At 35.3% G+C, this 18,187-nt stretch overlaps 1 protein-coding gene across 46 annotated transcripts in view; it reads right to left on the reverse strand.

The window, feature by feature from the left end:
* Nucleotides 1–18,187, reverse strand: part of Baz2b (bromodomain adjacent to zinc finger domain 2B) — a 411,121-nt gene that overhangs the window by 174,744 nt on the left and 218,190 nt on the right. The window contains exon 1 of one of the 46 annotated variants that reach the window (XM_021265794.2): nucleotides 1,553–1,571. The exons of the other annotated variants lie outside the window; for them this stretch is intronic. The gene's annotated coding sequence lies outside the window, so the exon portion shown is untranslated. Of the gene's footprint in view, nucleotides 1–1,552; nucleotides 1,572–18,187 lie in introns of those variants that run through there. 46 annotated transcript variants of the gene reach the window in all.

The raw sequence follows: 18,187 nt of genomic DNA on the forward strand, positions 1-18,187 counted from the left end.
GCACACTTGAAACACATGGGAAAACATAAAGGCTCAGTAATGAAACAGAATATCCAAAGAACTGGGTTGGAGATGTAGCTCAGCGAGTGTTTGCCTAGCATGCGTGAGGCCTTGGGTTAAATTCTGAGAACCACACACAAAAAAAGAGAAATTTTAGAATTGATAAAAGCAATAACCAAAATAAAAAAGAAAAGAAAAACTCACTGAGTGGACTCAATATAAATTAATAGAAACTATCAAGTCTGAGCAACACAGAACAAACACTGATAAACAACAATAACTTAGGGAGCTTTGAGTCAATAACAAAACATTTATGTCAATTGAACCTTGAAAAAAGAGGATAAAAGGTGTAGTACTGTAAAACTTGATAAACAATGGCTGAACACTATTTTTGGTTTAAGACATAAAAACCCTAAAGATACCAAAAGCTGAGAAAACTTCAAACTGAATAAACTCAAAAAAGTTTAATTCTAGAGAAAAATGGACAATTTTCAACTAATTATGACAGTTTTAATGAAAGATTCAAGTTTTGCCTTTGAGGAAAAGTTATTACCTCTTGGGAAAGAACCAAGGAAATATAAATTTATTTCCTGAAACTAAGCTAAAATTTAGAATTACACAATATTATTTCTCTCCTCTCCTTTTAAAAAAAGTGCATGTCAGAAGCTGACTTCCTACAATGTTAATGATATAGGAGGTAGGGCATGGCAAAGCTGGCTGGAGAAATAGGTGGGACTTGTCAATTATTGCAAGACCCCAAGGCAGTGCCAGATGTTTCTCAGGACCTGGTAGGTAGAACATTGCGCCAGCTCCTAGAGATATGGACTTCATAAAGACCAGATGGCTCGAGGAGCTTGCTGCCCTGACTCCTCACAGTACCCTTCCCTGCATCTCCTAGATGCAAGGTACACTTTTATTTTTACCTTTTATCCTTTTCTCTCTTTGTTTGGCCCAAGTTTTCCCTGCAGAGCTAGTTCTTCCCTTACTCTTTCACCCCTCATTTTCAAATACAGTTTTGGCTCCTTTTTTGGCTTGCCTCATCCAATTTTTTGTTTGAGACAAAAAAGGACCTGGAATACTTTTGTTTGGCAAGCCATTTTTAAAGGAACTACTACCTGACAACATCAATGTTTGTCTAAACTTACGACAAAATTTCACAAATTCTAGGATTTAAAATAATGTGTAGCAAAATCTGTATTTTAGGTGATTTCTGAATACTAAATTTATCTATAGCTAAGAACTGACAAAATGTGGATCAAAACATAAAAAATATATAGCTGAAATGTGGTAGTCATATGTACCTTTGTTACACTTTTCAATCCAAGCCTTAAGTAGTCCAATTATTTTATACAAAACTTTATATAACAGTAGTCCAAAATAGCAATAGACTATGCTCAAACTCCTGTAAGGTTACTAGTTACTAGGTTACTAGTGTAGGTGTGATTTATTTAACTAAATTAAATCTTATCACAGTTTCTCTAATGCTATTACAGATTTCTGTTGCTATAGATAGCTATCATTAGCATCCTAATTTACTTCATTTTCTTCTTACCTCACTGGTCATCTAAGTGTTCCTTCTCTCTCAGAAACTAACTCTCTAAAAAAAATCATTGTGATGACATATACTTACTCTTCCACCCTTCCCCATAGTAACAACGGAATTCAGCACAAACTCTTTAGCTTGATCTTATGGACTTTCTCCCTTTTCAAGACTTGCTTTTTCGTCGTTTTGATACTTTGTTTCAGAGCTGGGGATTGAACCCAGAACTTTACCTTGGCACATGATAGTTTTTATTTATTTACTTATTTATTTTTGAGACAGGGTCTTGTTATGTAGTTCAGGCTGACTTTAAACTCACTATAAAGTCCAGGCTGGCCTCAAACTCATGGCAAGACTCTTACCTCAGCCTCCCACCCCAACGGATTACCTCCAACCCCAGCGGATCATCTGGTTTTTGCACTATACTTTCCCAAATCCTTGTCTCAATTCCTGTTGTTGTCCTCTCCTTACAATGTTCTTTAACCTTCATCACATCCAATATCAAATTCTCTCTGTCCTTCAAACCTAGGCCAAAATGCCAGCCCATGAAGATTCATCTGGTTATCATCCAAGCTGAAAGTCGTTGATCCCAAACACTTAGCACAATTACTACTAACAAGTTAAAGTCAAAGTTCCAAAATCTACCTTTAAAAAGTATTTTATCAGTGCCTATTTCACTGAACTTACATTTTATTCTGTTTACAGTTATGAACTTGCATAAATTTGTCTGACAATCTGTCAGCTTATGGGAATACAAATCATGTCAGTAGTATTTGACATTTCCCACAGAGCCTTAGGGGTTCTTTGTCTAAAATAGTTGCTTACTAAATATTCGTTGAATAAATGGTAAGGTGTATTCATTATTTACTTGCCTTAAATTAATACATCCTAAGAAAACAAAAATATAGCAAGAAAAACAGTAATACTTCATCAAGTTATAAAATTCTGATAGTGGAGCTAGTATTATATCAAATCTGAGAATAGTCACAGATTTTACACTTCAAAGAAAATAATTCAATAAAAACACTTGTGCTGCATTCTTTAATTACACAGGTCATATCAATATTTTCAATTTAAACTCAGAACTACAGGATTTTTATTGTATCATCAGTTTTTACACCTGTAGTCCTTGCTTTTAACCTGCCAAAGATCTCAGTTCTTGATCCTTTAAGTACTCAACATAGTTTTACTCCTTTGATTTAGAACACAATCAGTAGCCTCAGAATAACAACAGCAACAGTAACACAACAAATAGGATTTTTCCTGATTCACAGAATATACTTTACCACGAATATACAATCAAATTACAATATATAGAAGTCATTTTAAACTGGGTATTGTGGCTCATGCCGGTAATCCCAGCTGCTCAGGAGGCCAAGGCAGGATGATTCTGAGTGAAAGGGCAGTCTGGGAAACTTAACAAGATCCTGGCTGAAAATAAAAAAGAAAAAGGGGCGGGGAGGTAGCTCGGTAGTGGAACACTTGCCTAGCATATAGGAGGTCCTGGGTTCAATCCCCTATAGCACCAAAAAAAAAAAAAAAGTTATTTTACATAGTTTTTCACTGTGTGGCCAGGCCTTCAACAACATGCAAATTCAGGTTCACTCATTAAATTGTATTACAATGTTTACGGATAGCATTCTACTAGACAGTAAGGAATTTTGATAAAAACCAATGTATCAATAGCAATATATAAAACTGAACTGTCCAATAGGATAGCCATTAACCATATGTATACAATGTAATTAAAACTGAGTAAAACTTAAAGATCAAACTAGGTATACTTCAAGTGTTCAATAGCTTTCACATCATTTTTCCAGAAAATTTTATTGTACAATACTGATCTAAATGATAATACTAGGCCCGGGGATTTAGCTCAGTGGTTCTGGTGCCTGCCTCACAAGCGCAAGGTCCCGAGTTCGATCCCGGGCACACACACACACAAAAAAAAAGTAAATGATAATACTATTTAATACTATTCTCCCAGAGACTGCAATCTTGCTTAGTGAGGAAGCCTGTTACATACTGAGTAACTAGACTGTTAATATTGTTAAAGCATGAGTTGGCAGCTTTAGGGCAGGTACAGCATTATTTAAGTACAAGAAATGATCTGAGTCAGCAGTTACCTCTACAAAGAAACTGAAACTATTATCATACTGTATGTTTTCTTCACTAAGTATATTTACCATTACCAATATATTGGGAATTTCATTAAATGAACTGGAGATCATCTGAGCTAGAGTTTAGCTTATTTATAAACCATTCACTTAGATTACTTAGAAGAAAATCTCAAATAATTTTCATTATACCTTTCATCACTTCTCAAATGTTTCCACCAAAATAGCCCTGTTGTAAATCACAAATGTTTTGTTCTATTTACAACAATGTAGTTCCAGTTATTACTGGCAGAAGAAACCATAAACACATACTCTATATTTCAACATATTTAAAGAGAAAGAATTTAACAGGAAAAAAGTAGTATCACTGAAAAAGAAGAGACACAAGATCTTCCAGTCTGCTGATGACACTCTGTCTTTTACAAAGAGTCTTCAAAAGAGTTAAAAGGAGCCAAAGTTTTGGTATTCCACACTTTTTTATACTAGTAGAACTTACAGCAGAATTCCAAAAGAACCTGCTTACTCAATGGGCAAAACACAGATAAATAATACACAGGAAACACTGGCTACTAACCTTAAAATTTTAAGTCCTTTCTAGTTAAATGTTTGGTCCCAGTTGTGACAATATGTTAAAACTCATGGGTTGTATCCCACTAATTATCATGAAATCCACATAGTGGAATCACAAAAATGTAAAATATTCTGGGTCACTGCTAAAAATTTTTTAAAAACATTCATCTATTTGGCTTCCCAGTAATGTATGGCTTTAAAGGGAAGAATGGAAAGATTTAGAAATTCTTAAATTATACCAGCTGCTATATTGATTACATATAGATATACAACCAAATGATTACTATATATACACGAACATATTAGTACATGTATGTCTATACATAGAAACATGCAACTACTGCACTAGTAGAATCCAAGCTTTTTGTTCACAATGCCCAAGAGTTATCATAAATAACTATACAAAATTCTTAGAATTCTTCTAGAGCTAATGGGCATATATTTTTTAACTTTGCAGTCTCTGACAAAAAAGGGGGGAATATTAAATTAGCTAGGCAGTTGGGGTGTCACTTAAATGCTACTCTTTTTCTCTGTATACTCACTTATCAAGAATATATTTTTTAAAAGTTATTTTACTCACTACAAGTGATACAATTTTACAAAGTTAATCATTTATGAAAACATCAGATGTTCAATTTTTCAGAAAGCATTTATTAAACCTTGAAACATGCTAGGTCCTTGAGATATAATGAATAAATCATCTCAAGAGTTTATGTAGTAGGCTGGGGCAATGGTGGGAAGTTAATGAAAACTGAATTAAATGGATTCTTACATGCAAGAGATTGAGCTAAATGACAGTAACCTTGGTACTAGGTGTTGAAAGATGGTCTAGATTCAGGAAACAGGGTGGTCTTTTGGAGGGTCATATACATAGATGAGCAAAAAGAAATCAGAGGGAAAATAAGATAAGCAGTGAGAAGATAGATAATATTCTTTATTAATGACAAGGAATATCTATATTACAATTTACACATTTTCTTATACTAAAAAAATATAAAAACATTTATTGCAAAAAATAAAATGCTTTTTTTTTGGTAGCAGGGATTGAACTCAGGACCTTGCATTTACGAGGCAGGCGATGACACCACTGAGCTAAATCCCCAGCGCAAAATAGAATGCTTTTAAAAGTCATCTTAGAATCCAGTATTAAATATAGACTTATAATTGTTTTATAATATATAGGATATTATAAAATTTATTTTCTAAGATTTATGATTCACCTATACTTTTAAATTTTGATATCTACTGAGACCACATTGTAGTATCTTATTTTGCAGCAAAGAGAAACAAAAAGAGTATCCAAAAAGAGTTACTTTAAAATTAATGTTGCTGAAATTACTGAAGTTAATGACAATAAAAAATGTGAGAATTCTGACAAAATTTCAAGGAAAATTAAATAGCTGGTCCATTATTTATGTACTTAACAACAATCACTGAGAATTTACTACAAAACTATATGCTAGCTTAGTGGTTAGAATATAAAAATGAAGATCACAGTCATTACCTGATAATTCTTTTTTAAACTTTCTTTCATTTTTCCAATTCATATTATGCTCACTATAATTCAACCCAAATCTAAATTAGTATTATTTGTGGGGGGGTTTTCCTGGTAAGTAGAAACATATGTTCTCACTTTACTAAATTCAGGCAAATTTTCTGAAAGGAAATAAGTCCACATCCTCACATACAACATATATGTCTTGAACATGTGTTGGGTACTACAGTAAGTCATGTTTTATTGCTATTGTTTTCTCTGAGATATCTGAAGGCTTTCATCTACTCTGTAACCATCTTAGGACAAATAAGGGATGAGATAGTTTGAAAGAAAAGCTGGGGGTGTAGGGAGGCAAGAGAGGAGTAGAGGAAGCAATAGGGTAGTTGAAAAGGAGGTGGATAGACTCATAAAGATTTTAAAGAGAAATTGCATCATGGATAGACTACCAGGAAAGAAAAAGAGATCTTTGCCTTCATGTAAGTTTTAAGTGATGATAATTTTCATAAAACATGTGTAAATACCAAATAGTTTCTCTAGAGTGAGAAACTGAAGGTGTAAATAAGGATTAAAATTATTAAAACGAATAATTGATAATTTGAAATAGGACAAGGTCCAAAAGTGTAGGGGTGGTGGGAGGGGAAGGGGAAGGGAAAGAAGGGAAAGGAAAAATTATGAGAAAAGAAAAAAAATGGAAACAAAATCTATGTAAATAGGGAAGGGTAGAGGGGGGCGAAGGGTACACAGGTAATGGGGAAAAATAAGAACCAAGATACATCATGTACAGGTACAAGCATCCAATGATAAATGTAAACGTATTGTATACCTAAAATGTACCAATAAAAGAATTTTTTTAAAAAGTTACATTTTCCATTCCTATCCAGGAAGAAGAAAGATCCGGGACGACCCATTATGCTTTCCCTGTCTGTTATTCATGCTTCCTGTTTATTTATAGTCCAGCTAATTCAGCAGGTAAAATTTCTTGCTAATAGAATAATTAACGATGGGTCAAAGCTATTTGAAATATGAAAACGAGAGATGAAGCTCCTGCTTAGCATGCACAAAGCACTGAGTTCAATCCCCAGCAAAACTCTAATCCTCAAACAAACAAATCTGTCTCAAAGACATGATCCAAGGAAACAATGGCTGGCCATTAATCTATAATGTGTTACTTGCCTCTAAAATTTGCTATGATCGAATCAGATTCTTTCTGACACAGACATTTTAACTGATAGAAACATGGAAAGTTGTTGCTCATCTGGAGATCATTGAAGATGTAGGTGTAAGGATATCCAAGTTAAAGAAACCTGGATTAAAAGAAATGATGACAAAGCATATGCATAGATAGGCTGAGTGGTCCTGAGGGAGAGAAAATCAGAGTATGGCTAATTCAAGGTTCTTTTCCTTAGGCATGCCTTTGTGATTTCCTTATATTCTCTGATACTTCTTTGTAGTGTTCCAATACCTATCCTTTTACTTGAGTTTTCATGAGTTATCATTCCTGGCAACCTTCAGAGGCTAAGAGAAAACTTCTTGATAAATGTCATATGCATTCTTGTCTTTTGTCATTATTGTTCATATTATTTACACCACTGAGACATATTTTGTTTTCCCTTTCCCAAATTCAAGTACTATTCTCCTTCAAATATAAACTAAAGAGTCACTATCTATAAAGTTGTCTCTGACCAATCCTAGGTCACAACTTCCCATCTTTGAATTATACAGCCCTTAAGCTTCTACATAGGAAGGTGGTAAATACACTGAGTTTTTACTGCTGTGTATTTCTTTTATGAATTCACTTTATTGTTCAATACACAGCCAGTATGTCCACTGAAACATAGTTTCTGAATAAGTAAAATGGGATTAATTACAATTACTTTAAAGAATTATTATTAAAAAATAAGGCCTAGCACACTCCCTACTAGGTATTTTGTTCTTTTTTTTTTTTTTTTGGTACCGAGGATCAAACTCGGTTCCTTGCACTTGTGAGGCAGACGGCAGTATCACTGAGCTAAATCCTTGGCCAGGTATTTTGTTCTTAATGTGTTTGCCCAGGAGAATATAGAATAAAAAATATCTTTGCTTCTCCCAAGCTAAAGATAAAAGGATGGGAAAACAACTCAATAAAAGTCAATATTATTTCTTCTGTAAGTTAAGTGCAAACAAAACTAAGTGTAAAAGGTCAAAAAGATTTACAATTCCAAGCAAATTTCTTTCACAAGTAAACCTGAATCCATGTCTAAGAGTATATTAGGCTTGTGTTATGGTTTAGATCTAAACTGTCTAGCCAAAAGTCTCATGTTCACAGGTGGGACTTTTGGAAGGTGACTGGATCATGGGGGCACTACACTCATTAGTAGATTGGTCCATTGATGAATCCATAGCTAACTGTGCTATCTGGAGATGAGAACTGGTTAGAAGAGGCAGGTCACTGGGGATGTGACAAGGGAGGGTGTATGTTTGTTCTGGGCTATTCTCTTCCCTTTCCACTTCCTGGCTGCTATTGGGTGAACAGTTTTCCTCTGCCATGCCCTTTTAACATTCCATTTTAACATTCCATTTCTGCCTTGGAGCTGGATGACCATGAAACTGTGAGACAAAAAAAACTTCTTTAAATTGGAGATGTCATGTATTTGTCCTAGTGACTAATATACTCTTGTCCATCTAACCCTCAAAACAGTATTATCTTTATTGCACTTTTGGATAATAGCATTATCTGAAATTTTTAGCTAACAGTGACTTTTTTAGTTTTTACATATTCAAATATGAAAACTACTTTTTCTCAGAAGTTAATATGTAATTTTATAATCATTATTCAAAAAATTAATTAAAAAAATTAACTTTACTCAGATTATAACTTTATATTTTTAGTAATTTAGTAATTATTTAGTAATTTCTATTTTTTAGTAATGTAGTATTATTTTGCAAGTTTTCTCCTTTTTTGACACTGATAATCTCTATATATCCACTAACAAGTATTATAAATACTTCCATTATTCTCTTAACTATAACATTTAGTCAACTTATGCATTCATTTATCCCGTCAAAAATGCCCCATCCATTTTCCTAATTTTTATTATTTTCTAAACTGAAAACATGTATCTGTCACTTAATATATGGACATGTCTAAATATTATTATACTTTTAGGTTTTATTTGGAAGAATCAAATGCCTCTGTGACAATGCTCAGAGAGAAATTATATTACAAAGTCCTAAGTATATAGGACACACATGTCTTAACATGACCTGCATTAAACATATGAAAACATTATTTAACATTAAACATAGTGCTATAATAAATACAGATATGTATGTAAATATTTTGAGTACTTCTGCAAAGTAAAATAAAGTACTAACTCAGTAATAAAATCATTCTAAAAAGGAATGTTAGAATGCTAAAAATAATTCTGTAAATATCTTTTGTAAATACCTCAATAATTAAAATTAATATAGTGTAATGACAGAAATGTATCCTATACCTACTAGAACTTCAAAACTGTCAGTACTTTAAATGCTTATATAAATATTTCAAATGTTCAAAAATTAAAAATATTTGAGTTCCTCAGCAAGTTAAATATAAAGATTACTACAAAGCCCAGCAATTCTATTCCTTGGTATAATTCAATTCCTACTCTTAGTTATATGTCCAAGAAAAATGAAAACTTATGTCTATTCAAAAACTTTTGCATGAATATTTATAGCTGTTATTTGTAACAGCTAAAAAGTAGGAATACTATAACTCAAATGGCCATCAATTGATGACTAGATAAATGAAATGTGTTACATGAATACAATAAATTATTATTTGGCAAAAAAAGGAATGAAGAATTGATGTACACTAAAACATGGAAGCACTTTGAAAACATTGTTACGTAACAAACTAACATTATCAATCACAAATGACCACATGTTGTATGATTTCATTTATATTATATGATTTCCAGAAAAGTCAAATCTGTAGAAACCAAAAGTAGTTAGTGTTTGCTAGAGATATGAGTAAGTTGTGGGGAAAGGGGTACTGGGCTACTTTGGAAATAATCAAATGTTTTAATAGATTGTGGTGATGGTTGCACAACTCTATGAATACACTAAACACTGAACTGTATATTTTAAATGAGCAAACTCTACAGGGTGAATGTATGGCATTTAAATTACATTTCTGCAAAGCTGATTTTAAAATATAAAAATGAGTACTTGGATTTCTCTCTATGATAAAATGATATTTCACTTGAATTCTTTATTAGTTCCTGATGCTTCATTCTATATACAAGAGTCTATATATATAGAATATAGAATGTCCTTTTAATGACTTACATGTTATACAATGACATAATAAGACAGGAAGTCAAGTCACTTACAAAATTCTCTCAGGCATTCTTCTATTTAAACTTCCACTTCCATAATGTATATATTATTTTTAAATTCAGTAAATCCATATTAATTCAGCTTGGGGATTAACAAGTTTATCCAACATCGTAAGTACCTAAGTACTTGCCAAACTTGTTCTACATTATTGCAATATTCATGTGACTGGCCAGATTTATAACAGAAGAATTTAATTCAGATAAATATGCCTGAGACTGTAAACCACAAAAATTATTCATTCCCTTTTGCTGATTCCACTTTCTAAGTATCTCCTCTCTATTCCTAGCCTCACCTAAATACAATCATAATTCACTCGTTACTGAGAATACTGCAACAGCCTGAGTTCTCTGTTTCTTTTTTTTCCTAATCCTCCTCCATACAGCCAACAGTAACTTTTTTTCAAAAGTAACAATTATTTTTAATATAAAAGTCTGGTCCTACCACCCCTCCCCCATTTAAAATCTTTCGTTATTTCTATATCATGTATAAGATAAAATCCCAGGACCTTGCTAAGCATAGAAAACTCTTAATAGGCTTCCTCTATGGTCAACTCTCCTACTCTTTCTCATATATTAGATGACTAAACTGTCTGCCATTCCTAAATACTGTGTATTACTATCTCCTCTGCATCCATGTCATGTGTTTGGTATATAATGTTCATGGTCTCTTAAATGTCCTTGTCTTATTCCCTGTCCAAATCCTACTCATCTCTAGGCCTCACCTCATGCAACACCTCCTCTGGGAAACCCCTGACTCACAAAGAAGTGTTGAGTACTCCTTTCTTGCTGCTCTTGTACATTTTCTAATTAAAGCATTTATTATACATGGCAGTATTCTTTTTGATATCTGGCTTCCTACTACACTGTGAGATCCCTGAGAAGCAGACACTCTTTCTTAGAGCTTTACAGCCTATAAAATCTTAATAAAAGTCTTGGATGAAAATGCATGATAATGAGTAAAATTTATATGACTTTACAATTAAAAGAAGAGCATAAATATCCTCATTTTACCCTAACAGAAAATCTTGAAATGGGTAAGCATTATTATTCCAATTTTACAGATGAGGAATTCTTAGTTCATGTTCATTGTGGTAGTGTTGCTGAGACAGCAAAAATGACTCACCAATGGAAGTAGCTGGCTCCACTACTCAGGTGATGACCTGAATGAGGGGTTGCTGTGCCCCTGTGCTGGCCACACAGCTCACAGCACTTGTAATTTTGCTTCACTGAAAGAAAAGCTTCATCGCTGCTCTGATAAAAAACTGGAAGATGACCATAAATTCTTAAAATCTGGTGATGTTGCCATCACGGATATGGTTGCAGGCAAGCCCATATGTGTTGAGAGCTCTGCTGTCTGTCATTCCCTGGGTCATTTTGCAAGCCATGATATAAGACAGACAGTTGCTGTGGGTGTAATCCAAGCAGTGGGCCAGAAGGCTGCTGGAGCTGGCAAGGTCATCAAGTCTACCCAGAAAGCTCAGAAGGCTAAATAAATATTATCCCTAACATCTTGGATCCCAGTCTCAATCACTGGGAGAACCGTCTCAGAAATGTTCATCACAAATGACCATTTAAGTGTAATGGTAAAAGGCTGATTAATGATAATTGTGTATCATAAAACCTTCAGAAGGAAAAGAGACTATCTTGTGGGCCATTTGATTATCTGTGGCAGGCTGATTAGTTTTTTTAAATTAGTACAGTAACAAGATGGCCAAAAAACTGTCACAGAATTTTGAGGTCCATTAATACAAAATTTAATGATAAAAAAATTGGCCATTTAGGCCTACACATGTCTTTAAGTCTATTACTCCAAACTCAACAATAAATACTAAGGAATCTATAAGAGGTACAATTAGATGTGCCTGGCAGTCATGACAGTAACTTTAAACAAATACTCCTATTTCTCCTTGATTCTACTCTCCTGCCATTCCTATCAACTTTTCATTCTTTCCTATATTTCTTATCTGATGGTTCCATTTACTGTTGTATATGATCTTGGCTTCCCTTATATAAGTGGACCACTGACTTATAAACTTAATTGGTTACTGAGGGCTGGTTGTAACTAAGTCAATATAGCTGAGATCTGGATGTTTACCTGGATACATGGCATAGATAACAAGAGGCAGACAAATTTTCCATTAACTCAATTAGACCAAGTTGTTCGTATGTCAGGTTGGTCATAACTTGAGGGTCCATTGTAATTCTTTTGATGCTCTGAGCCAGTGGTGGCAAATCTATGGCATCTTTGCTGAAGTGGGCTATTTATATCATTGAAAGCTCTAAAAGGTTCGCCATCACTGCTCTAAGCTAACTCTAATGTTTCTGGCTACTTCTTTGAGCCTGCCTATGTACTTATTAAAGATAGTTTAGAGTAGTCTTAATGCTGAACTACAAGTCTTTCATCTTTTAACCCAATCTCACTACCATAATTGTAAAAAAAATTTTTACTTCATCTTTATGTTGAAGCAATCTTTACTCTGTCATTAATATCAACTCATCCAATATGGCTCATTTTGGAATTCTGTAATTTTGTTCTTTGAAACAACAAATTTATCACTGCTTATGTTACCCATCTAAAAGAATGAATTTCTTTTAGGTGATGACACACAATCTAAGTAAAGATATAATAATAACATACATAATAAGCAACCCATCTCATCTTCCTATGCCCAAATGAAAAAGCAATATTACAAGAATGAAAAGGCACACAGGCAGCCACCTGGTTCCACACTACAAAGATGCAGAGGACACCAGACAACCAGACCAAGGTACTGAGTCCTGCTGCTCCCGGCCCAGAGGTAGGGGATTCTGAGCCACCGTCCCACTGCTCCTGGTCCAGAGGTAGGGGCTTTCCGGTCACCAACCCTCCTGCTGCTCCCAGCCCAGAGGAAAGGGCATTTGGACCACCTTCTGTTCCGGTGCTCCTGGCCCAGAGGAAGGGGCTTCCTGGCCACCATCCCTCGCGCTGCTGCCAGCCCACAGGAAAGGGCTTTTGGGTCACCATCCCTACCGCTGCTTCCGGCCCCTGTCCCACCTCTCCCAGCTCAGAGGAGGTAATTTGTGCAGGCGCAAACAGCCCCGCACCTCAGTCTAAATGAGAAAACACATAAATAAGTCTCAAGACCAGACTTCCAGATCACCTACAGCAACCCCAAAGGGAAATGAGATGGAACACTCTGATACTCAACAACCTGGACCCACTGAACTGGCAACAAAAGAGGATCTGGAAAAAATGAAATCAGAAATAATTTCTCTGATAACGGAAGAAACTGTGCCCCTAGTGCAAGACATGATTAATAAATCTAGAGAGGAGCTCAGGAAAATGATGGAATCCCAACATAGGAAACAAATGGAATCCACAAAACAGATGCAAATAGATTTCCAGGACATGAAAAACTCCATTGAAAGTCTACACAGCAGAATGAGCCAATGTGAGGACAGAATTTCAGATACAGAAGATAAGATTGCAATCAATGACCAGGAAAAGAAAAATTGCTTCAAAATTATAAGGGAATGTGAGAAATCAATCCAGCAGCTGCTAGATGAAGCAAAGAAGAATAACATAAGTCTGATTGGGCTCAATGAAAAAACAAGAGAGAGTGGAGATAACATAAAAAATCTCTTCACAGAAATAATGGCAGAAAACTTCCCAAGCAGGGGGAAAGAGCTTGACATACAGATAAGTGAGGCATATAGGACTCCAAATAGCCTTGATCAAAAGAAATGTACACATAGGCATATAATTGTTAAGATTCCAGAAACACAACAGAAGAACAAAGTTCTACAAGCAGTTAGAGAAAAGAAACAAATCACATACAAAGGAAAGCCCATCAGAATCACAGCAGACTTCTCAACACAAACCATCAAGGCAAGAAGAGCTTGGAGTGCCATATTCCAAGCCCAAAAAGAAAACAGCCTCCAACCCAGATTGATGTACCTTGCAAAAGTAGCTTTCAAAATGGATGGAGAAATGAGATACTTTCATGAGAAAGAGCACCTTAGGAACTTCGTGAATACCAAACCAGCACTCCAAAGAATTTTACACAATATCCTAGGAACAGACATTGAGGATCACCACCCCAGGAAGCAAAGCAGAATGAGCCCATCTGACATGATAAGAAATTAAATGTAAAGGGGGAGAACCCAACAAAAAGAAAAAGTCATGGCAATGACAAGTCAATACGTTTCAGTTATCACCATCAATGTTAATGGTCTCAATTCACCTATCAAAAGAATTAGACTGGCAGAATGGGTCAAGAAGCAAAATCCAACAATATGCTGCATACAAGAAACACACTTAATTCAAAAGGAAACTCACAGACTGAAAGTTAAAGGGTGGAAAACAATACTCCATGTGACAGGAACCCGAAAAAAAGCAGGAGTAGCTATCCTCTTTGCAGATCAAGTAGATTTCAAACCAACACTGATTAAGAGAGATGAAGAAGGACACTACATCCTTGTAAAGGGAACAATCCAAGAGGAAGAGATGACAATCATAAATATCTATGCACCAAGCACTAGTGTGCCCAACTATACAAAACAAATACTAATGGACATGAAAAGTCATATATGCACTAATACAATTGTAGTGGGGGACCTCAACACTCCACTGTCACAAACAGATAGATCAACTAGACTAAAAATAAGTAATGAAATACTAGAACTCAATTGAACTCTTGAACAAATGAACTTAACATGTTTACAGAGTCTTCCACCCCACAAAATCAGAATATACATTCTTCTCAGCTGCACATGGGTCATTCTCCAAAATAGACCACATACTCACACATAGAACATGTTTAAGTAAGTGCAAAGGAATTGAAGTTATCCCCTGTATATTATCAGACCATAGTGCAATGAAATTGGAGATCAATAGCAAAACAAACTCAAAAAATTTCATAAACACATGGAAATTGAACAACACACTTCTGAATAACCAATGGGTCACAGAGGAAATTAAAGAAGAAATCAGACAGTTCCTTCAATTAAATGACAATGACAATACAACATATCGGAATATATGGGACACAATGAAAGCAGTCTTACAAGGGAAATTCATAGCAGTGAATATGCATATTAGGAAAACAGAATGAGCCCAATTAAACAACCTGATGCTGAACCTCAAGCTTCTAGAAAAAGAAGAGCAGGACAACCCCAAAGGTCATGCAAGGGAGGAAATTATAAAGATCAGAGGAGAAATCAATGCACTGGACACTAAGAGAAGGATACAAAAAATCAATGAAGCCAAGAGTTGGTTCTTTGAAAGAATCAGCAAAATTGACAAACCCTTAGCCAACTTTGTCAGAAAAAGGAAAGAAAAGTCCTAAATCCATGCAATTAGGAATGGAAAGGGTGAAATTGCAACAGACCCAGCAGAAATCCAGAGGATCATCAATACCTACTTCCAGAACCTATACGCCAATAAGACGGACAACACAGAAGAAATGGACAGATTCCTGGATCCATATGAATTACCAAAGTTGAACGAAGAAGACCTAAAAATTCTGAACAACCCAATATCAACCAATGAAATTGAAAATGTAATTAAAAACTTATCAACTAAGAAAAGCCCAGGACCCGATGGCTTCACTGCTGAATTCTACAAGACATTTAGAGAGGAACTGCTGCCACTACTGTTTAAACTCTTCAATGAAGTTGAAAGGGAAGCAATACTCCCAAATTCATTCCTGGAAGCAAGCATCACCTTGATCCCCAAAGCACAGAAAGACCCAACCAAAAAGGAGAACTATAGGCCAATCTCACTAATGAACACAGATGCAAAAATCTTTAATAAGATAATGGCAAACAGAATGTAGAAGATCATCAAGAAGATCGTACACCCTGATCAAGTGGGATTCATCCCAGGGATGCAGGGATGGTTCAACATATGCAACTCAATCAATGTAATACACTATATCAATAGAGCCAAGGACAAAAACCATATGCTTATCTCCATAGATGCACAAAGAGCATTTGACAAAATCCAACATGCATTTATGATAAAAACCCTACAAAAAATTGGAATAGATGGTCTCTACCTCAAACTGATAGAAGCCATCTATGAAAAACCAACAGCCAATATCATACTAAATGGTCAAAAACTGAAATCCTTCACACTCAAATCAGGAACAAGACAAGGATGTCCACTATCACCACTCTTGTTCAATATAGTTCTGGAAACATTAGCCACAGCAATTAGACAAGAGAAAGAAATAAAAGGAATAAAGATAGGTAATGAAGAAGTCAAATTGTCATTATTTGCAGATGACATGATACTCTATATAGAAGACCCCAAGAACTCCACCAAAAGTCTTCTAGACTTAATAACCAAATTCAGTCAAGTAGCTGGTTACAAGGTCAACACACAAAAATCAATAGCTTTCCTCTACACCAATGACAGACTCACTGAGAGAGAAATAGGACAAATAATTCCTTTCACAATAGCATCAAAAAACTGAAATACCTAGGAATCAACCTAACGAAAGAAATCAAAGACCTCTTCTCTGAAAACTATGGCACTCTGAAAAGAGAGATTGAAGATGATATCAGAAAATGGACAGACATCCCCTGCTCCTGGGTAGGAAGGATTAATATAGTGAAAATGGCCATACTTCCAAAACTGCTATATAGATTTAATGCAATTCCAATTGAGATCCCAGCAGCATACTTCATAGACCTTGAGAAAACAATCCAAAAATTCATTTGGAACAAGAAGAGACCCAGAATAGCAAAAGCAATTCTAGGTAACAGAGACATGGCAGGGGGTATCACAATCCCCAACCTGCAACTCTACTACAAAGCTACTGTAATAAAAACAGCATGGTACTGGCAAAGAAACAGACCTGAGGACCAGTGGAACAGATAAGAAGATGCAGAAACAATGCCAGACACACTCAGCTATCTCATCTTTGATAAAGGAGCCAAATACCCTCACTGGAGGAAAGATAGCCTCTTTAATAAATGGTGCTGGAAAAATTGGGCTTCAACTTGCCAAAGATGAAAACTAGACCTATATCTCTCACCATGCACTAAACTAAAATCAAAATGGATTAAAGATCTAAATACTAAAATAGAAATTCTGAACCAGTTGGAACAGAGGTTAGGTAGAACCCTTGAAGACATCGGTGTAGGAAAAGATTTTATGAACAAAACCTCAGTTGCCCATGAACTAGCACAAACAATCAACAAGTGGGATCTCTTCTTATTAAAAGGCTTCTGCACAGCAAGAGAAACCACCAGCAGTGTGAAGAGACAACCCACATTCTTCACCTGCTCTTCCTCAGACAAAGATCTACTATCTCGAATCTATAAAGAACTTAAAAAGATCAGACCTCCCAAATTTAAAGACCCAATCCAAAAATGGGCATCTGAAATGAACAGACATTTCTCAGACAAAGAAGTAGAAATAGCAAATAAATACAAGAAAAAATGTTCAACATCACTGGTCATTCGAGGGATGCAAATGAAAACAACAAGGCGATTCCACTTCACTCCAGAAAGAATGGCTGCTATCATGAAATCAACCAGTAACAAATGCTGGCGGGGCTGTGGGGAAAGAGGAACACTGCTCCCCTGCTGGTGGGAGTGTAGACTGGTGCAAGCACTGTGGAAATCAGTATGGAGATACCTCAAAGAACTAGGACTGGAAGTCCCATTTAACCCTGCTATTCTCCTGCTGGGGATCTTCCCCAAAGAATTAAAAGAATCATACCACAGTGACATATGTGCACCCATATTCACCACAGCACAGTTTGTGATAGCTAAAACTTGGAAACAGCCCAATTGGCCATCAACTGGAGACTGGATAAAGAAAATGTGGTTTTTTTATAAAATGGAGTACTGCTCAGCCATAAAAAATGAGAAATTAGAGACATTTATAGCTAAGTGGATGCACATTGAGGCAATACTCTTAAGTGAAATAAATAGGACACACATGTGTAAATACCGAATAGTTTCTCTGGTGTGAGAAACTGAAAGTGAAAATAAGGTCTAAAATGTATAATTGGTAATGTGAAATAGAAAGAAAAGAGGCAAAGGGGAAGGAAGTGGGAGGGCTAGGGGAAAGGATAGAAGGGAATGGGATAAATATGAGAAAATGGAAAAA

The sequence above is a fragment of the Heterocephalus glaber genome, unplaced genomic scaffold (genome assembly GCF_053883595.1).
Source record: "Heterocephalus glaber isolate CG9 unplaced genomic scaffold, H.glaber_assembly_v1.0 deba00000347, whole genome shotgun sequence".
NCBI lineage: Eukaryota > Metazoa > Chordata > Mammalia > Rodentia > Bathyergidae > Heterocephalus > Heterocephalus glaber.